Source organism: Lissotriton helveticus, chromosome 6 (genome assembly GCF_964261635.1).
Source record: "Lissotriton helveticus chromosome 6, aLisHel1.1, whole genome shotgun sequence".
NCBI classification, from domain to species: domain Eukaryota; kingdom Metazoa; phylum Chordata; class Amphibia; order Caudata; family Salamandridae; genus Lissotriton; species Lissotriton helveticus.
Window position 1 is genome coordinate 1,131,521,397 of NC_136067.1, and position 22,760 is coordinate 1,131,544,156.

The window sequence follows — 22,760 nt, forward strand, 5'->3', positions numbered from 1 at the left end:
GTCGCTTACCGCTTAGAACTTTCATTGCTAGGTGTCCCTCTCTTGCAAGCCATGCTTTATGGATCCCCGGTTTCTACTTCCAGACCTTTGGTGACTAGAGTGGTGTTTTTTGTGTGGACAGCGGCACTCAGGCACATGCAATGGGAAACGAAGCTTACGCAACAAACCCCTCTCTGGCACGGTACCTGGTTGGGAGAGGTGGCGGTGCACTGTAGTCTTCGATCTTGGTACATTATTGATATCACACGCCTGGGTGACGTGGTCAGGACAGCATATAAGCTCCTTCCAGGACCTGAAACAGGCATATACTCTGGTGCATGACCAGTTTTTATATGTACCTTCAACTCTGAAGCGCTCTCCACGTTCAAACCCAGTCATTTGAGGCCCTCCCGGAATTTAACCCCCTGGAAGCAAAACTTTTCCTGGGACACCTACGCTGAGGGGGAATCTCCAAAATTATTTGCACTCTTGTAATCAATTTCCCTGATTCCCTGGACCACTTTGAAGCCTGTAGAGAAAGGTGGGTGGGCCCCATGGACGATGAGGACTGGCGGGATGCCCCGATGGCCCTTCATGAGATTACTATCTCCTCCTGTTTAAGGCTAGTACAAACATATTCTTTATATTTTGCATACCTCTTCCCAACCCACCTATGTCGTGCAGGTACCCATCCTAATTCCGCCTGCCCTCGGCGTGGAATTTACCCCACAGATTTTTACCATATGGTGTGGACCTGCCAATGATGTGTCACTACTGGACTGGGGTGACCTGCGAGTTGTTGGATGTACTTGGGTGGGAGGTCCCCTTTTCTCCCCTGCTGATTCTCCTAGGTTTTTTGATGGCTCTGGTGGCACAAAGGCAGAAAAAGCATTCCTGGGCACAGCCCTTCTGGTAGTAAACCAGACATCGCTGCATGATGTATGTCCCCTACGCCCAACTCTCGTGTTAGAGACGGGACGTGGGTTGGTGTGCCCAGCAGGAGCGTGTGGTTTTCAAGGCCAGGGGCTGCCCCCGGAAGCATGAGCAAGTATGGGGGAAGTGGTTAGGTCCATTTCTGTAAGACTGCAATTACTATGCCTTATTGGATAGCACCTACGATTTATGTGCTATGTTACTTGAGTGTTCTCGCCTCATGTAATGAGTATTCTTTATCATATGCTGTGCTACATATGTGCTACATATTCATCGTTGCCACTTTTGGTGGCTTAAATTCAATAAAGTCTGTTTATCAATAAAATAATGTGTTACTGAAGAACACAGCTAATGTAGCCTTCTTAAAGCGGCCATTTTGCTTTTGCTAGAAACTTTTTCCACTCTGATTCCTTTTTAGGTCTCGGACCGTAGGCTGAGCTTGCGCAGTTTTGCACCGAGATTTAATGTTTTCTAGAGTGGGGCTTGAACCCGCCCCTCTTCTCCATTGGCTGGCTTCCTAAACGGAGGCCAGCCATTGGAGGAGAGGGGCATCACTCTTTTCCGCTTTTTTCTTGTTTTCTTTCTCTCCTCTTCCCATTGGCTGGAATTTTACATTCGTTGTGCGTCTGTTCCCTCGTGCTTTCCGCCCCCCCTCGTTGTGCGTCTGTTCCCTCGTGCTTTCCGCCCCCTCGTTGTGCGTCTGTTCCCTCGTGCTTTCCGCCCCCTCGTTGTGCATCTGTTCCCTCATGCCGCCCCCTCGCTGTGCTTGCTTTCCAGTCCCCGCCTGCTGCTGAAGGCCGAGGTGCGACTGGAAGCGGCGTGGAGGAAAATCGAGAGGCCTGCGGACAGAGCACTACCGGCGGAGGGTGAAAGCTGCTGAGGCAAGGTAAGCAAAGACCGCTTTCCCCCTAGAGACCTCGTGGTGACAGGAACCGCCAGTGAACCTGGATCGCTGGATGGGAACTCCAAGGCGGGCTGGCTGCCAACGCTGGCTGCTGCACTTCGAGGCCGCAGGCCCTGACCTTTCGCTTTGCTGGCTGCGCAGGTGGCTTGAGGATCGGTCCTCCATGGCTGTAGGGGTAGGCCCGATGTCCCCGGGGGCTGTAGAAGCTGGGAGACAACGCGTGCACCAGTAGGGGAGAAGTCCCCCTCCAATATTGGACCTGCGCGGGCTGGCGCGGCTTCCTTCCCTTTCAGGGACTCAGCAACTGCTGTTGGCATACTGTGCCGGAGCACAAACATTGAGCTGCGGGGGTTGCACACTGCACCGACACCTTGCCCCAGCTGCAAAGCAACTGCTGAGAGCACAGTGGGGTCCAGTTGGGGCAGGAGGGAACTATGATTGCTCTCCTGCCCCCCAACGTTGTGCTTGCTTTCCTGCCCCCCCTCGTTGTTCTTGCTTTCCTGCCCCCCCTCATTGTGCTTGCTTTCCTGCCCCCCCTCGTTGTGCTGGCTCTCCTGCCCCCTCGTTGGTTGTGCTTTCTCTCCTGCCCCCTCGTTGGTTGTGCTTGCTCTCCTGCCCCCTCGTTGGTTGTGCTTGCTCTCCTGCCCCCTCGTTGGTTGTGCTTGCTCTCCTTTCCCCTCGTTGGTTGTGCTTTCTCCCCTGCCCCCTCGTTGGTTGTGCTTGCTCCCCTGCCCCCTCATTGGTTGTGCGTGCTCTCCTGCCCCTGCCCTCTCATTGGTTGTGCTTGCTCTCCTGCCCCTGCCCCTCGTTGGTTGTGCTTGCTCTCCTGCCCTTGCCCCCTCGTTGGTTGTGCTTGCTCTCCTGCCCCGCCCCCTTGTTGGTTGTGCTTGCTCTCCTGCCCCCGCCCCCTCGTTGGTTGTGCTTGCTCTCCTGCCCCACCCCCTCGTTGGTTGTGCTTGCTCTCCTGCTCCCGCCCCCTCGTTGGTTGTGCTTGCTCTCCTGCCCCGCCCCCTCGTTGGTTGTGCTTGCTCTCCTGCCCTTCGTTGGTTGTGCTTGCTCTCCTGCCCCCTCGTTGGTTGTGCTTGCTCCCCTGCCCCCTCGTTGGTTGTGCTTGCTTCCCTGCCCCCTCGTTGGTTGTGCTTGCTCTCCTGCCCCTGCCCCCTCGTTGGTTGTGCTTGCTATCCTGCCCCTGTCCCCTCGTTGGTTGTGCCTGCCCCCTCCCCCTCGTTGGTTGTGCTTGCTCTCCTGCCCCCGCCCCTCATTGGTTGTGCTTGCTCTCCTGCTCCTGCCCCCCTCGTTGGTTGTGCTTGCTCTCCTGCCCCCGCCCCCTTGTTGGTTGTGCTTGCTCTCCTGCCCCCGCCCCCGTCGTTGGTTGTGCTTGCTCTCCTGCCCCCGCCCCCTCGTTGGATGTGCTTGCTCTCCTGTCCCCGCCCCCTCGTTGGTTGTGCTTGCTCTCCTGCCCCCTCGTTGGTTGTGCTTGCTCTCCTGCCCCCTCGTTGGTTGTGCTTGCTCTCCTGCCCCCTCGTTGGTTGTTCTTGCTCTCCTGCCCTGCTATTGGCATTGTGAATGACAATGCCATTTATTTATGTTTTAAAAACAAAAACATAAATAAAAATAATGTCATGAGCAATGCCAATAGCTCTAACTTTAAAAATGCCGAGACCATTGCATTGTAAATGCTTGTTATGGTTAAGTGTTGTTAGTTTAGAGCAGTTTTAAGTCTCATAGAGGAGCTCCGCTTACTGTGGCTCAGTTATCTCTATTGGCCCCTACTTCTGTCAAAATTATTGACCAGCACCCCAATTTGGTCTATGGTTTTGCAAAGGGACGTCCTTTTTGGAAATTGGCCAATAAGCACCTCCTAATCGTAAGTGGTGGGCATTGCAGAGGGTGCAACATTTTCGAGGAAGACCCTGTTCGGAACAAGACCCTGACCAATATCTAGTACATTAAAAATGTTGTGGACTGGTCAAATATTGGAAACAATTATTGTCCATCAACTCCAAGATTGTCGAGCGACTTATCAGTTTATCCACCGTCCAGTCATGTTGGATGACCTGGCATGATACAGAGACTGCCGTCTTAGGCTTCTGGAGTGACACCCTTTGATTTATTGATGATGGCGCTGAAGTCCTGTTGGTTATCCAGGATCTCTCTGCATCCTGGGCAGCAAATTCTTATTGTTTGATTGTGCACTGTGCAGGAGACTTCATACAACACAATAACACAGTTCCTCCCTCTTCTTCCCAGACAATCGGTCTAAGTAGGTCAAACTAGAGCTTTCAACTTCAACTCTGAGACCTGCAGACTTGATTTTGGTGAGTAGTAAAGTGGGATACCTTTAAACAGTCTTGAAAGGAGGCATGGTTTGCATTATATTACAGGTGGCTATGTCCCAGTAGTACATCCCTGGTAGTGACATTCACTTCCGCCCCATGTAACCAGGAAGCAATATCATTTGTGACTCCTTACCCAGAAGTTCTGCCCCAGAAATGAAGTCATTAATGGAGCCTGAGATGAAAAATAAGCCGCCACTGCACCCTCCGCACTCACCCACGTAGTGTCGTCACTTCTGGCCCATGTGACCAACAAGTGATGTCATCCAAGACCCCTGACCCACAAGTCCTGCTGACATCATCCATGAATCCTGACTCAAATAGTCCCGCCCCAGAAATTATACTTTAAATAAGGCTTGAGGCTTAAGTAATGCCCATGACATGACAGCTACCTCCATGGTGCAGTGCACAAAAGTGACACAGCTGGTGACCATTAGGGTTCGAAAAGTCCCAAAATCTGCTCTTTAATATCAACCCACCCTGTAATGTCTTGAAATAACACAGGGGCATATAAACAAGGGCCTTATTGCCATTTTAGCGAGAATTTTTCCCGCTAAAGCGGCGATAATTTAATCGCCCTATTACCTAGCTGTCGCTAACACCAGTTAGCGACAGCTAGTAGGAGATAGCGAGCTTCTGGGGGCCCACTTTGCATGTCAGCGATATATATCGCTAATGTCATGCAAAATGGGCGTGCCAAGATGTTAGCGACTGGAAACAGTCGCTAACATCGCTAACTCCTATTACCAACTTTTGGAAATAATCGCGCTAAGCGCGATTATCTCCAAAAGCTAACGCCTGCCCAGAGCACTTTTTAGCCATGTTACCCAATGGTAGGTGAATAACATGGCTAAGAGCATTTGCTCGGTAATGCAATGAATATCGCTGACTTTTCAGCGATATTCATGCATTTCGGCCGATTTTTATCGCTTAGGAGATAAACCTTGATAATATCAAGGCTCCTAAGCGATAAAAATAGGCGAAGCACGGCGATATAAATATAGCCGCTAACGAAGCTTAGCGATATTTTTCGCTAATGCTTGGTAATATGCCCCACAGTGGTTAGCTGCCAGCATAAGAGCCCTAAAGCTCACACTTTCCCGACCTCCCCAACACAATCCCACCTTGTAATGTGGAGGAATTGCAGGAACTAGGGACTTTTTTAACATACGGGTTCCAATGACCGAAACTGCACTGGTAATGCATGTCCCAAGTATGTTTTTTTTTTTCCAAAGTTTGTGATCATGTGGGGATATGATGTTTTTATTTGTGAACTGGGCACAACTTCTATTATGCTCCTCAGCAATCATGATAAAATGTCCTTTTTTGAGAGGAATGTAAAGAGAGCGAAATGTAGTATTTGTGGGTGCGTGCATGCGTGTCTCTGTTCATATGCATACAGTCATGCATGTCTGTGAATTTGTGCATGCACATCTGTATGTGTGTACGCGTATGCATGCGTGTTTATGCATCAATGCATGTGCATTTGTATGTTTGTGACATTGCACATACAGTGGGTGAGGGTGTATGTATGCATCTGTCTGCATCAGTCTGGGCAGCATAACGCCTGTAAAGAGACTCTTTTTATAGGAGCTTGAAAAAAAAAATCCTCATGATGTTCTCTGTAGCGATGATGAAACAGAAGAATATGCTATTTGTTGTCACACTTCAAAAATAAGGCCCGTGTAAATGTGCAAGAAATAGAAATGGGTTCAGGGCTTTTTTTTAACTGTGCAAGTGTCAGTAATGAGCTCAGGCCTTTTCCTATTTTTTCTGAACCTGAATGTCTCGGATGGCCTCATTGCTCACAATAGTTCTGCTCAAAAAGTGTTATTTTTAAGGCCTCGCGAAAACAGCGGGAAACACAAAGGGGCATATTACCAACAAATAGCGATATTTATCGCTAAGTAGGGTTAGCGGCAATATTTTTATCGCCGCGCATCACCGTTTTTTATCTCTGAGATAACTTGCTATTAGCAAGGTTTATCTCAAAAGCGATAAAAATCAGGCGAAATGCGTGAATATCGCTGAGAATACAGCGATATTCACGCATTAGCGACGAAATGCTCTTAGCCATGTTAACCACCTCCCATTGGATAACATGGCTAAGAACTGGTCTGAGCAGGCGTTGGTTTTTGGTGATAGCGGGAATATTTCCATCGCTACGCCTGCCTTTCTAATAGGCGATAGTGACGTTAGCGATTGCTTTCAGTCGCTAACAGGTTGGGTACGCCCACTTTGCATGTCATTAGCGATAAATATCGCTGACATGCAAAGCGGGCCCCAACCCGCTCGCTATCGCCTAAAAGCTGTCGCTAACATCAGTTAGCGACAGCTTGCTAATAGAGCGATAGAATTATCGCCGCTTAGCGGCCGAAAACGGACGCTAAACCGGCAATAATTGCCTATCGCCACCCTTGGTAATATGCCCCAAAGATTTCTTCTACTTTTGCTTTGGCTAAGGTCAGTGAAAAGGTGACTCGTGGTTCAACTCGAAATAGAGGCCTCTTAAGCTTGCATTAACATAGCAAATCTTCTTCTACCTTGTGTGTAGATCAGACTGGAAATGCTAACTCTTGGTCACAACAAAAATGACCTATTTTTAAGGGCTCACGAAAAGAGCTGAAAAGGGGGAAACTACTTCCACTTTCAGTTTAGGTCAAGCACAGGAAATGCAGTCTCCTAGTCACACCAAAAATGGTCTACTTTTAAGGCCTCACAAAAAACAGCTGAAAGTATTAAATGGATGCATGATAGAGGGTATACCACTTCAAGGGCATTACTTCAAGGTCAACCCTCAAAGAAAGTGTAATTTCCGGGGCGGGACTTCCAGGTCAGGAGCCATGGATGACTCCAGTGGGACTCCTGGGTCAGTGGTCATGAGTGGCATCACTCATGGTCACATGGGCTGGAAGTGACATCACTACCAGGGCGGGCGGGGATGATGCAGGTGCAACTTAATTTTTAGCTCCGGGGCCATTGATGACTCCATTTCTGGGGCAGAACGCATGTGTCAGGAGTCACAGATGACATAACTTTCTCGTCACATGGAACGGAAGTGATGTCATGCATGGGGAGGGACTTCTAGGGCAAATACACGTATCTCATTATGCAACCCACCCTTATTTTTGAGTTTGATTAAAGGTGTTATATTTTACTATTGCAGTGTCCACATGGGTTCCTATCTTCTTGCTATCACTAGTCTTGTTTTTTTTAATATCTTTATTTAAGGAGGGACACTTATCTCTTCAATCCAACAGAGCAATCTTCAGGTGCGTATTAGATTTACTGCAGACAATAGTCCTGCTTCTGACCTGGAAGACATGTTAAGGAACAGATTTGAACACCAGTCAATTTTCTCCAGCCAGTCTGAAATTATTATTGTTGGTCTTTAATGATGAAGTTCACTGTCACTCATTATTCTCACAACAATTTTCCATTTTACACATCAACTAGCTCCCTCACTTCCTCAGCACCATTGAGCATTATTAGTCGGAGCCACAATTAATTCCTGGCTAGATTAATGTATTTCCTTTTAGTTTGGGCTTTTTCAGTTTATTTTTTGCTTCGCTAAAGACAGTGTGAAATGTGGATGTCAAAGCCATCACTAGACTGAGGAAAAAAGATCATCATTAGCAATTTGCATAGAACTACAGCATTTTACTCAACAAAACATCAACACTACAGACAACTAAAAAACACAGACTAAGAAGTCATTCAAACTAAGGTTATTCTAGCTCAAATGAAACACTTATAAATCACAGAAATAAGAATGAACTCAACCTAATTACCACAGCTATGTTATATCACAAGCTAAAGTTGACCAAACACCAGCAACTAACATTACCCACCCCACATGCAAAATGTGCCTATTCGAGTTCACACGAATCTCTGTTTCCACACTCAAAAGGCTCAACTGTGCATAAAGAAACCCCGCTATGGTATTCAATGTCAACCTTTATCTTAAAACCAAGATGTGCTGAAGCTCAAGCTGACCTTGTACCTCCCATGACATAGATTAACCTTTCATTAGAAAGGCTTGCTTCTTCCACGTTCCCATTGCCATATACAGCCAGATTCATCAATGTCCAAATCTGCGATTTTTAAATTGCGAGAAAATGCGAATCGCAATTTAGAAATCGCAGAACGGCATTCATGAAGTTTTGCGATTTAAAAATGCGATTCGCAAGCGGCCGCAATCGCCGATTGCGAGAAGCCAGAAATCGGTAAAAAATCGCAGATTCCGCCGATACCCCTGTTGAAATTGCAATTTCGCAATTACCGATATCGCAAATGGCGATCTCGCTAACTGTGAGATCGCAAAAACAGGAAGTCGCATCCTAAGCACAGTGATGACATCACAACCAGGAAGTAGGCAGCTCCCACCCTCATTCAGCAGTGAGAGGCTGAAGTACAGGCAGCAGTTGCAGAGCTCCACTCCAGCATTCCCACAGGACTACAGCAGGAGACACCACAGTGGCAAGCATGGCACAGGATGCAGCAGGAGCTTCCACCAGTGGGAGAAAGCGCAAAATAAAGTTTTCTGAGCAGGAGCTCGAACACCTAATTGAAGGAGTTTCCAAGGATCACAACCGCCTATTTGGCAGTAACTCCCAAAGGGTACCAGAGGCGGACAAAAGGCGCATATGGCTGCGCATCCGCGCCAAAGTGAACGCCGTGGGGGTGACCCAGCGCTCGGTGGACGAGCTGAAAAAGCTCTGGTATGACTTAAGAGGGCGGGCAAAAGAAAAGATTGCTGAGAGGCTGGGGGAGCAATTTGCGACAGGTGGAGGGGAGCCCACTGTCCCACCGAACACCCCACTGGAGGACCAAGTGGAGGAGACCATCAACCCACAGGCCTGCGTGGGTGTGACCCAGCTTGACTCCTCCCGACCCACCCAAGACACACCAGGTAAGTGCCATGCGACTGCAACCCCGTCCCCTAACATCGTCCATGACTCCAGTGCATACCATAACAAACCCCAATCATGCAGCCAAAGTACAGCTCCATAGCGCAATTGCATTGTGGGACATGTAGTCTGCCCACAATTACCATCCTGTACCATAGAGCCTGACATGTCCAGTGAGAGTCAATCCTGCAGCGAGACAGGGAATGGTAGACTGCATGCATGTAGCAAGCCTAACTGTGTACGGAACATGTCACTAATCAACGTCCACTTCACATCACAGGTGGCGCTGATGTCCCCAGCACAGACAGCGAGGCCCTGGTGATTGAGGAGAACACGGAGGACACGGAGGGGGATACACATCATACCCCACAGCCCGGACCATCAGGGCAAGCTGCCACAACAGCGGTCATCCCACCACCAGTCCCTGTGGCCCGTGCCAACCCCGTGCTGTAGCACCACGCAGCACACAGCCACCAGTGGGGCCTGCAACACCAGCAGCAGGTCGCCAACAAACCCGCCGCCCTGCGGCTGTGAGGAGCCAGACGAGCGGTCTGGTCAGGGAGCCGCGCACCAACACATCCCGCGCTGGCAGGGGCAGAATTGAGCGAGCAGGTGGGCTCTCTATTGAGCGCCGGATGCTGAGTGTGCACCAGACCCAGGCCCGACACCTAGCCGCCATCCACCTCCAACTGGACAAGACGGCACGTAATGAGGCACATATGACAGCAGCTGTGGAGGCCAACACTCAGGCAATGTCCAGGCAGCGGAATGTCAATCGCCGCAGACACCGCCAACTATTGACCCGCCTGTCAGCGTACACGCGGTCAAATCACATTATTGGGAACGCCACTTCCCAGCTCTCGCGACGCTCCCTGGCCATGCAGGTCCAAATGGTGCAGTGCTGCCAGGACGTCGCCCTGGAGAACATAGCAACAGCCATGCAGGGCATGCAGGCCACTGGCCATGGCCAGGCAGGGGGGGCAGACGACAACAGTGAGGCAACATCAAGCCACAGCAGCCAGTCCATACCACCGGTCGTAGCACCCCGCCGCAGCAGCAGGCCCTCTGCTGCCGCACGGCAGAATCTGGAGGAGGACGTTGAGAGGAGGTCAGGGGCAACTACCCGGAGACGCCACTGAACTGTTGTGCATTACAATGAGGCCACATGCTGACGCAACAAGCATGCCATACAGACTAACCTGGACATATGACGCAATATGTCAATCTTTTCACACTTTTCAGAATGCCATGTTTATTGTGCAGTAACAGTAACTAAAATTCTGAATAACGTAAAGTGCCTCATGTCATTATTAATGTTGTCATGCATGAGTTGAGTAATGGGTGTGGGGAGTGGTAGGCTGACAAATTATCGAAAATAAAATATCGATATGCAATAATATCGATGTTTTAATATCGATGGTATAGTATATCGATGTGCCATAATATCGACAGACAGAATATCGAGATTAAGGTATGTATGTTAGTAATATCGAAATTTTGTTGTTTAGTGTTATGTATTTTATTTTGTTGTTTATATGTTTGCTAAATATGTTTAGAAATGTATGTTTGAAAATTAGTAATTTTGTTAACATTTTGCGTTTTAGTATTAGAGCGGGTTGTGGGTTTATAGGGGAATAGGGTGGGAAGTAATTTAATAATAATTAATTAATTAATATATGTTTGTAAATATTTTTAATTATTAATTAATTGGTAATTAATTAATATTAATTAGTTAATTAATTAATATAATTTTGGACATATTTTTAATTAATAATTAATTGGTAATTAATTAATATTAATTAGTTAATTAATTAATATAATTTTGGACATATTTTTAATTAATAATTAATTGGTAATTAATTACTATTAATTAGTAAATTAAATTAATTATAGCTAATGTGCTAATATATTTACTTTAGTGTTATTGTTAATTAATAATTAATTGGTAATTAAATAATGTTAATTAATTTTGGGTAAAGGAGTATTTTTAGGGTTCAGGGTCAGTTTTCAGTTTTTGGGTAAAGGGGTATTTTTAGGGTTCAGGGTCAGTTTTCAGTTCTTGGGTAAAAGGGTATTTTTAGGGTTCAGGGTCAGTTTTCAGTTCTTGGGTAAAGGGGTATTTTTAGGGTTCAGGGTCAGTTTTCAGTTCTTGGGTAAAGGGGTATTTTTTGGGTTCAGGGTCAGTTTTCAGTTCTTGGGTAAAGGGGTATTTTTTGGGTTCAGGGTCAGTTTTCAGTTCTTGGGTAAAGGGGTATTTTTAGGGTTCAGGGTCAGTTTTCAGTTCTTGGGTAAAAGGGTATTTTTAGGGTTCAGGGTCAGTTTTCAGTTCTTGGGTAAAGGGGTATTTTTAGGGTTCAGGGTCAGTTTTCAGTTCTTGGGTAAAGGGGTATTTTTAGGGTTCAGGGTCAGTTTTCAGTTTTTGGGTAAAGGGGTATTTTTAGGGTTCAGGGTCAGTTTTGGGTTTTTGGGGTACAGGGGTATTTTTAGGGTTCAGGGTCAGATTTCAGTTCTTGGGTAAAGGGGTATTTTTTGGGTTCAGGGTCAGTTTTCAGTTTTTGGGTAAAGGGGTATTTTTAGGGTTCAGGGTCAGTTTTAAGTTCTTGGGTAAAGGGGTATTTTTTGGGTTCAGGGTCAGTTTTCAGTTCTTGGGTAAAGGGGTATTTTTAGGGTTCAGGGTCAGTTTTCAGTTCTTGGGTAAAAGGGTATTTTTAGGGTTCATCGTCAGTTTTCAGTTTTTGGGTAAAGGGGTATTTTTAGGGTTCAGGGTCAGTTTGGGGGTTTTGGGGTACAGGGGTATTTTTAGGGTTCAGGGTCAGTTTTGGGTTTTTGGGGTACAGGCGTACAGGGTAAAAATAAAATAAATTTAAATTTATTTTAAATCAATTAAATGAAATTAAAAAAAAACATTACATTAAATTATTAAGTTTTTAATTTATTTTAAATGTATATGTATTACTTTTAATTTTTAAATTATGTTATAATGTTTTTATTTCATATTTGTTAAATTATATGTTTTTTAAAATTATTTTTACATTATTATTAATACATTTAAAAAAACGATATTTTTTAAATTTCGATATTTTTGTACTACGATATTATTTTTTCGATATTTTTGTACTTACCATTATGTAGATATAATGTCGATATTTTTGACTTCGATATTTTTGTCTCGATATTTTTGTAGGTCGATTTTCTGTCTCTCGATATTTTGTCAGACATTCGTGGGGAGTGGGTGCCCTAGAAATAGTTCATGCAGATTTGGTTGCGGCGCCTGTGTCCTTCTGCTGATTCTCTCCGCGTGCGTGACGCACATGTGCAGGTGGCCGATTGTCCCCTTCTGACTCACTGCCAGAGATGTCAACAGGGATCCTGCGCTTGGTAGCAATGTTGTGAAGGATGGCACACACGGCCACGATGCGACAGCAGACCTCAGGATCGTATTTCATGGCCCCACCTGTCTTGTGCAGTATGTGGAACCTGCTTTTCAACAGGCCAAATGTCCTCTCAATACAGTTCCTTGTGCGAATGTGTGATGCATTAAATCGCCGTTGTTGTGGAGTTGCAGGGTTGAGGTATGGGGTGAGGAGGTACTCACGGAGAGCATAGCCGCTGTCACCTGTATGTAAGGAGCAGAGAGTGAGTGCCTGTTCTGCGCAGCTACATGATCACAACGTACACATTTGGGGCATGTGTACTTACCCAGTAGGTGTCCTTCCCCAAAGTCTCCCCTGGCCAGTCGTGTGTGGATGCCGCTGTGCCTGAAGATGAAGGAGTCATGTGTGCTCCCTGGGTACTGTGCCACAATGTCCGTGATTATTGTTTTGTCATTGCACACCATCTGGATGTTGAGGGAGTGGTAGCATTTCCGGTTGCGGTACATGTACTCCGTCTCAGCAGGTGGGCAAATATGGACGTGCGTACAGTCAATACATCCAATGACGTGTGGGAATTGAGCTACATTGTAAAATTGCAGCTTTGTATCATTGAGATCCTGTTGGCTGGTGGGGAATGATATATAGTGGTGTAGCCGGGTCAGCATTGCCTCCAGGAAACTCCTTAGGCAGCGGGACATGGTGGGCTGGGAAACCCCCCCTGCAACTGCGACCATCCCCTGGAAGCTCCCGGAGGCCAGGAGGTGCAGGCAGCACAATACCTGCACATGTGTGGGCACAGCATTGGTCCTCCTTGTAGGGTGCTGCATCAGGGGGTCTAGGTCCCGGATGAGCTTGAATATCATGGCCCCACTCAGGCGGTACTTGGCATAGATTTGCTCCCTGGTTTGGCCCAGAAGGGTGACCCGCTGGCTGAATATCCGCTCCTGTATCCTCCGTCTGTTGCGTGCAGCTCGCTGCAGCCTACGCCGCCTCACCAGCATGTAAAGTCCAGGCATTGTGGGAATCACCAGGCTCCAGCTGCATGTCCTTAAATGTGTTTGATCAGCCCTGCACCTGTTGGGAGTGACCTAACTGTTTTTTGAATATTTTCTTTTTTCAGTACTGGTTACCACCTGATTTGAGTTCTTCTTAAATTGCGCGTTGCAAATAGCGATTTTCACGTTTTTCGCTTTTAGCTTTTTTTCATGAATGGCTTTTTTGCGAATTCGCTATTAAATTCGCAGAATCCATGGTTCCTCGCAATTTCCGATTTGCAAATGCCCATCCTCCAGGATTCTGCGAATTTAATAGCGATTTCGCTATTTTTAAATTGCGAATTCGCTATTTTGGTTGTTTGGGTTTTTTGAATTCCTTCCCTTCAAATTGCGAGCGGAATTGCGAATTCGCAGCTATTGCGAGCGCAATTTCCTTTCATGAATCTAGCTGTTAGTATCCTGACACTAAATGGCTATACGTCTGAAAAGAGAGAATGGGAGCGACCCCACACCCAAGAGAAGGGGTACCACAGGTAGATAAAGAGCAAATCTCTCCTGGTAAAATGATTTCACTGCACTAAGATCAGTTATATTAATTGATTTTAACCATCCATACTAATTCACTCAACCTCATTTCTCCACAACAGCTATAATGTCACCGATCGCAACAAAAGAAGGAATCAAACAGGGCCCCAAAAGGCTGCGGGCGCACTCAAGTGTCAGTGTCTCCATGAACTCGAGTGTGAGTGTTCATACGGGTTGGGCCATCTGATTTGTCATATGCAGGGAGGAGAGATTAGCAAGGATTGAGAAGGCACCAGGTCGTAATAAAGTGCAGGCAAATCTGAGTGAAAGTCTTTCGATGGGCGGAGCCATCCGATTCTGTACATGAGAGGGGATTTTTTAACATAGAACAAAGTAAGGTGGGCGAAGGAAAAAAGATGATATCTTCAATCTATAAAAAAGATTGATTTAAGGTAGTTTTGGCCAGATCTGAGATATAAGGACTGCTCAAAATCAGGGGATCAGATTTCTTTAAACAAACTTTATGACATTAAGAAGCACTAGGGGGTTAACCTCTTTGGAGGAAAGACCTACAATTTATTCATCAATATGGTATTACCGACGCAACGTGGAGGCGGGTCTGCTCTGCTCGCTCCTTGTGGTGCAAGACTGGGATATGACCTCCACCCATGCCAGGAGGGACAAAACCAAGAAGGACTCCAAGCCCGACCTTACAGTGAAGGTCCTCTTCTCTCGCACCCAGCGGGAACCCCTTGGGATGGCTCATTCGTCTCAGGAGGCCGAGTCCACCGTAACACCAAGAGATGCTTGAGAGGAACCAGTGACACGTGCCTTCCTTGAGTCCCTGTTCACGACTCTCTGGGAGGATCTACAGACTGTGAAACGCACCTCTGAGATCAAGGACATTCGCAAGGACGTCGATAACGTTGGGGAACGGGTTGCAGCACTTGAGGATAAAGGAGATGATAGAGACACAGAACTCTCCGCGCTCCAGCAGGAGGTCATCCGCATCCATGAGCAGCAGGTAGACCTCCAAACACATCTCGAAACTCTGGAAAACCATTCCCGAAGGCACAACATAAGGATCCGATGAGTGGCTACGAACACGGAAGCGGGATACATCTTTGCCTATGTGAGGGGGCTGTTCAACTACGTTCAGGGAAAAACACCAGACTTCGACATCAAGATTGACAGAACCCACCGGGTGGGGACTCCTAGAGCGGACAGCGCGGCTCCGGCAGACATCCTGGCCTGCATTCAGGACTTTTGCACCAAAGAGGAGACCTCCGCAGGCCCAGGTCCATGCATCCGATGGTCTACCAGGACCAGCGTCCCGCCCTCTTCCAGGACCTCACGGCGATTACATTTCAGAAACGCATGCTTTTCCGTCCCATCACGTCTCATTTCCGCCAATGGGACATTTCTTGTTCTTGGGGGCAGCCGTTCCGACTGATTTTCCGCTTGGACGGGAAACAGTTCCAGCTTCGTTTCCTGATGGAGGCCAGCAGGCTTCTTGGAGTTGATATTCCGGAAGAGGAAGGGATGAATCACGGCTCGAGCCGTGCTGTGGATGTTTCGCCATCGGGTTGGCAGTGACAGCGGCGTCGAAGATGCCCTAAGCGGCCGGACCCCACCGAATTTGCACTGAGTCAGAAGGCCGCCCTGGAGTCCCTCCCTGAGGAACTAGCAAAAACCCACTCCTTATGACTTTAGAAGGGTATGTTTTTTTTTTCTACTGAGGCTGGAGGGGGGGAGGGTGTAATCTTGGTCACCGCATGGACCCCTTGTCAGACTTTTTTTGTTCATCTTGGGATGACGAACTTCTAAGTTCCAGATGTTGGTTGTTTGCGACCCTCCCTTTCCCCACTGGGGGAGTTTATCCCTTGGCTCCCCTATGGGGCCGGTCGGACATCATATCTACTCAGGAAATCATGGTTCTTATACTTTTTAGGGTTTCTTTTTTCCTTTTCTCTTCTTTTGGGGGCCCTTCTCCACACTTTTTTAATACCGGCTTTGCTAGATTACCTTTACTGATTAACCATCCCTGCCTATTAGGCCCTGGTGCTCAGGGGTGCTCTTGGTCTTGCACCCACCACACTTCGCATCCTTACCTTGAACGTGTGAGGTCTTAACAACCCTGTCAAGTGGAGGGCAGTCCTTTCCTACCTAGAACTAAAGCAGACATTTGCCTACTTCAGGAGACACATCTACTAGCCTGGAGCTGTTACCACCTTAACTCACTTGTTTCCCACTCAGTTCTTCTCTTCTAGTGTTACCAAAATGGCAGAAGTGGCCATCTTGGTTTCCCACTCCTTCCAGCGATGGGTCCTTCAGAGGGAGGCCGAGTTTAGACAGAGACTTCTCACATATCAGTTCGCCATCGGGGGGTTGACGTTCACAATAGGGTCTATCTATGCCCCTAACGAGGGACAGGAAAAGTTCTTGAACAAAGCACTGACCAAAGCCACCAAACGTGTACTTCACCTGATCGAGAAAGCCTCCCTGGTACCCCGAAAATACATGCTCCTCATCATAGACGCGGAGAAGGCCTTTGACAGGGTCCATTGGCCATTCTTAGAGCAGGTGTTGACCCATGCAGGGACGGGAGAGAGGTTCTGAACCTCAATTATTAATTGTTTTGGGTGCCCTACGGCCTCGGTCCGAGTTAACGGACACACCTCAGCCCGCTTCCCTATCACCAGGTGCACGAGACAGGGGTGTCCTCTTTCTCCCCTGCTCTTATCGCTGTATATGGAGCCTTTCGCTCAAAGTGTTCGGTGCAACCCTCTTATCACCGGGATTAAATTTGGGGGCCATAACCACACCATCAACCTATAGGCCGGTGACGTCCTGGTATCTCTTTCCGATCCCACCCTAGCCCCGGGTGCTTTTATGGCGGAACTGGATCACTTCGCCCGGGCGTCGGCTTTAAAGTTAATGTTGACAAATCAGTCGCGCTCAACCTCTCGATGTTGCCCTCCACCTTGGCGCACTTACGCTCTGTGCATCCTCTTTAATTCATGGATGGACCTGTCCCCTACCTAGGCCTCCAGCTGGCACCTACACTAAACTGCAGACCCAGATTCGAGCGGAGTTGCGGCGGTGGAAGTATTTCCCGATCTCCTGGTTGGGGAGAGTGGCTGCCATAAAAATGATGATTCTCCCTCAAATACTTTCCAAACTTTGCCCTTTCGTCCACCCAAGGGATGGATCAAGGAGGTCCAATCGGAGCTGTCACAGTACATTTGGCGTGGCTGCCGTCCCCACATGAAGAGAGCCATCACGATGCTGCCTCCCGAGGAGGGCGGTCTGGGGGTTCCGGACCACCAGCTTTACTTTCAGGTGACGCAACTTCGACATTTGGTTGAATGGAGCAGGTCCGAATCTGAGAAGCATGGGCTGTTCCAAGGCCAAGCGGTGGCGGCCACGACAATACAGAGGATCCCCTTTTTGTCTAAAGCACACAGGCCTGCCAATCTTTATGCCTCTCACATTACTAAAACGATTCTGGAGGTCTGGGACCAGACCAGTGAGAAATACAATTTGACTTCCTTCCCTTCTCCTCTCACCCCGCTCTTTGATAATCCTGGATTTCAACCTGGGATGGGTGAGACCTCCTCCGCGAGCTGGCGCACTACGGGCTGTCAATCCCTGGGGCATTTATTCGACCTCAATGGGATTCTTACCTTCCCTCAGGCCCGCTCACTCTATAGGATTCCGGAATCTGAACGATTCCATTACCTTCAGCTCCTGCACTGGGCTCTCCATGCCCTTGTAAAACCATGCACACAGCGACTCCCCCCCCCTCGAAAAATAGCTACTTACACGCTCATCCGACAAAAAGCTAATCTCGGACCTGTACAGGATGCTACTAGCTAGACATACACATACTTATAGCGCAAGGTGCATGCGTTGGGAGCGGGACCTAGGTAGGGCCCTCAGTCACAAACAATGGGAAGGGATATATTATAGAACCCATCATTCAGCACGCAACATGCGACTGACAGAGACGCTGACTAAGGTGACCACATACTGGTATTACACACCGACCACCTACATTGGTTGGACCCCCAACAGAGTGCCAACTGCTGGTGAGGCTGTGGGAAGCGGGGCATACTGGTACACCTTTTGTGGGACTGTGAACAACTGCACATGTATTGGGCGCAGGTTAGCGATGAAATAGAGAAACACTTCAACACTCAGCTCCCACGTTTTCCAAGCTATGTTCTACTGGGCCTATCGAATCCTCTCACATACTCGCTCAGATCACAGCAGGGCTGCCAGATGGCGGTCGCCCTGGGTTCGGCCACGCAGAACATCCTGTTTCACTAGAGGACCACTCGCATCCACACATTTAATGGCTGGCTGCAGCATCTGTGGCAGGTTCTGGGGATGGAAAAGATGACTCTTACTTTAGTTGGGAAGGGCTCCACTTTTCTAGATCTCTGGCAGTCATTCCTCGCCATATTGGGCTCTGAGTTTAGGGAGCTCACCAGCCCGAGGTACAGCCTGCAGCGCCTATCAGCCCCCTCCAAGGAGGAGCCCCAGGATACCTTGCTGAAAGAGGCGAAGTAAGCCTGTCTCGTACCCGACCTCCTAGTTGGTGGACAAGGGTCGGTGGGGGGTGGGATGGGCGGGACGAACACGTTTTTTTTTCTGGCCATTTGTACATGTGAGTCTGCTGGCTCCCTTATCTACTTGCATCTCATTGTTGGTGTACCTGACCAGCACTGGAGAACATATGTGTATCACACTGTTGGCCTTTACGGAATGCAAATAAAAAGATTTAAACCTAAAACACAGGTTACTAAGCTTTCAAACATTCTTAGGTACTTGTCGACTCAAACATTGCAAAAAGAACAATTGATGGACAGAATGCAGAACAATGTCATACATGCACCCCAGTACAGAGATCTGGGCCTAAATCCATCGTTTTTTTGCTCACCATGCCATTCCAGTTTTGACCCAGCCATATACAAATCAGTCTTGACCCTGCACCCAATGGGAACAGTCCAGCCCGAACTGCCAGGCCAGGTCCTCCCTGGAATGGAAACAAGCATCCTAGGACCCATTTCGTGCTTTCAGCCCTCATCAGCCAGGATAGTCTGACTCCAGTGGCATGGAGAGCACGGGACCCACGTCTGAGCATACCCGTCCCACTCGGGGTGACAAATGCAAAAAGAACAATTGATGGACAGAATGCAGAACAATGTCATACATTCACTCCAGTACAGAGATCTGGTCCTAAATTCATCATTTTTTTTGCTCACCATGCCATTCCAGTTTGAACCCAGCCATATACAAATCAGTCTTGACCCTGCGCCCAATGGGAACAGTCCAGCCTGAACTGCCAGGCCAGGTCCTTCCTGGACTGAAAACAAGCATCCTAGGACCGGTTTATGGCTTTCAACCCTCATCAGCCAGGATAGCTTGACTCCAGTGGCATGGAGAGCACGGGACCCATGTCTGGGCATACCCGTCCCACTCGGGTGACAAATGCAAAAAGAACAATTGATGGACAGAATGCAGAACAATGTCATACATTCACCCCAGTACAGACTCAAACATTGCACCAACCTTACTCAAAAATCATAAATTCCCACAGCAGCAGTCATTATAGACAGCATTGCTAAATTCCTCTCTGAGGAAATAGAAAAATCCACAAGGAACTCAAAACAAATACCTTCCCCTAACACACACCTAAAATTAACCCCCCAAGTCGTCATTATTTCAAGAACTAGACACATAATCCGTATTGTAAGTTCATTCAAATCTCCCACTAGAAATTGGGTCTCTAGTTGGCAGAGGTTTGCACCCTGTCCAAGTAGGGTCCACAATCCTAGTGTGTAAGAAACACACTTTAAATTAGTCTGTTCTCACCCTCAGTACCTTGGCACAGAGCAGACAAGCTTAACTTTAGAGGTCATTTGTAAAGTATTTGTGCAATGCACACACACAGTAACACAATGAATACACCACAAAAAGACTCCACACAGGTTTAGAAGAATAGAGAACATTTATCTGAGTAAAACGAGACCAAAATGACAACAATCCAATCAGTAGAAGTCAAGATTTGAATTTTTAACGAATAAATGCAAAAACAGTACTTAGAAGTCAGTTGCTAAAAAGTTACTTGAGGTCACGAGGGACAGCGGTAAATCGAAATTTCAGGCCAACCAGGATGAAGGGAGGTCGGCTACGAGACTCATGCAGGTCCCACTGAAGAAGTACCTTGTATGAAGCAAAGCGTTTACGCCGAGGACACGATGCGTCGATCTTTGCCACACAGTCAGTTCACTGCATCGTCTTTGAGCCCGATGTGATACAGGCAATGCATCTTTGTTGAGCCGCACAGAGTGTTGTCATCGGGCTGCACAGACTGTAGAACCGCTGTCAACGAACAGCCTTTGCTTGGGTGTCGCAGGGCATGCAACAGTTCCAACCAACACAGTAACAATGCTTTGGTTTTGTAGAAAACTAGCTGCAGAGCTCACTTCTGAGGCCCAGGAATGTAGGGTGCACCTCAGGCAAGGGTAAGACTCGCAAATGACGAAAATCCATACAGGGCTAATTCAGGCTTATGCACCTACCTTAATTTAGTGTGTGCCATAGGAGGAGAAAGAAAAATGGAAGACATAGACCACCTACTTATGCGAATACCCAAAAGTTAAAAACAAAACACTGAATTAAGCCTTCCTACAAAATTCCCAGCAATGTAAGTACCCACTTATAGATATGAGACGCAGCCATGAGTTGCTATCTTTCTGGAAATATGGAAAGACTCAACTTTTCAAAATCTAACTTAATGCTAAACCTTTTCCTCATTGAATTTGAAATACTTTTTATCTTTACTTATTTTGTAATGTTACTGTCTCGTGTTACATTAGATGATCATGTGGCTAGGTTGGCAGTACAAAAATACCTCCATTGAATGAATGTAGAGACTAAACACACCCTTACATATGTTCATTCATCCATGTACACGTGTATCCATGTATAAGTATGGCCATTTTACACATTTTGTCCAAACACCCACGTGCCCATGTATGCTTCTATTCATCCATCCGTCCATGCATGTATGCTTATGTGTGTGTCGCCTAAGACTATATGTCCTGTGTATGTATGTGCACCGTTATGTCTATGTGTACCTCTGTGTATGGTGCTTTTATTTAGGAGTCAATATGTGTATTTTCTCTACGTGCATGGTTGCCTTCTAGTCCATGTGTCTATATGTTTGGAGATATATCTTCATGTGTGCCCAGGCGCGCAACACTCATTGGGAAGAACGGGCTTCATCTCCCCCCGTCAGCTGCCGTCGCTGGGCTACCTGGGATGGAGTTGGTGCCTGCCAGCCTGACCATCAATTAGGGTGACCAACTGTCCGTAAATTTCACGGACAGTCCCTGATTTGGATCTCACATCCGTTATTAGTGATGATCCTTTTACAGATGCTTTTTGTCCGTAATTTTGGGCATTAGGGAATAGCGCTGTTCTCCTGCTAGAAGTCTCAGCTCGCTGATGGGGCTGCCTCCCACTTTTCCTCTGAGCACAAGAGCAGCCTCACCCGCCCATTGTTATTCTGCCTGCAGCTGATTGTCACATACAGAATAACAATGGGCCAGTCTTGGCTGTTAAAGCATGTGGTGGCCTCCTCCTGCCTCGGTCTAGGGTAAGGCATTCTGTTTTAACAGTACATAAAGAAAAATGTTGTATCTCACGAAATGAAAGAAATGTACAGAATCCAGTTCATGTAAAGAAGCCAGCGAAAGAAGTTAAAAAAGAAGGGGTTCTGGGTCTTTCACAGTCTCATCATTTAAGAACTGAAGCATTTTCAATTTTATATACTACAAAGCCATAGTTCCTGCTTTTTTATTTTATGCAACTGACAACCATTGACATAGCCAATAGTCCTGGCTTGTTGTGGGTGTGATGTATTATATATCTGGATGCAATAACAGAAGTAGCAGAATACCAGTCGGGCACCACATTATGCTAAGCACAGATTTTTAGCTACCTGTTTTAAGCCACGCCCTTAATTACATAGAACACACCCTTTGGAGAGATCCCCAAGTTTTTTCAACCCACTTAAAGCCCTGGAAACAACACCATGTCACAGTCACATCAGGTCCCGGCACTGGGAATCATGCATGACTCATGACTTCCACGTTTTCGGATTGCCTATGTACAGGGGCATAGTGAACCCTCCCCCGCCCCAGCCTTGCTTTAAGAACAACAGCAAGGGTGAAGTTCTTGATGTGCCTCTTCTGTCTGCAACTCTGCGGACAAAGGCTCAGCTCATAATTAATGTGAAAAGGTGGATAGGTAAGTGAAGGAATGAGTAAATGGCTGGATGTATTAATATAGGAATGAATGTATGAGTGAAAGGTTAAATGGATGGATAATGAGAGAAAGGATGGCTGGGTGAGTAGAAGGATGTATGAGAGAAAGGGTAAATAAATAGATGCATGGGTTGAATGGTGGATGTATGTGTGGAATGGTGGATGGATGGATGGGTAAAAGGGTGGATGGATAGATGAGTGAAAGGATGGATAGAGTGAATGGGCAGATGGATGAATGAGAAGGTGGATGTAAGGATGGATGAGTGAGTGAAAGGGAAGGTAAATGGTCAAAAGGATGGATGGTTGGATGAGAGAAAGGATGGATGAGTGATGGGGTCAATTGATGGATTCATGAGTGGATGAGAGGATGGATTTCTGGGTGGATGGATGGGTAAAAGGATGGCTCAGTGAAAGGGGGATAGAGAGAGAAAGGGAGGATGGATGAATGAGTGAAAGTATTGATGG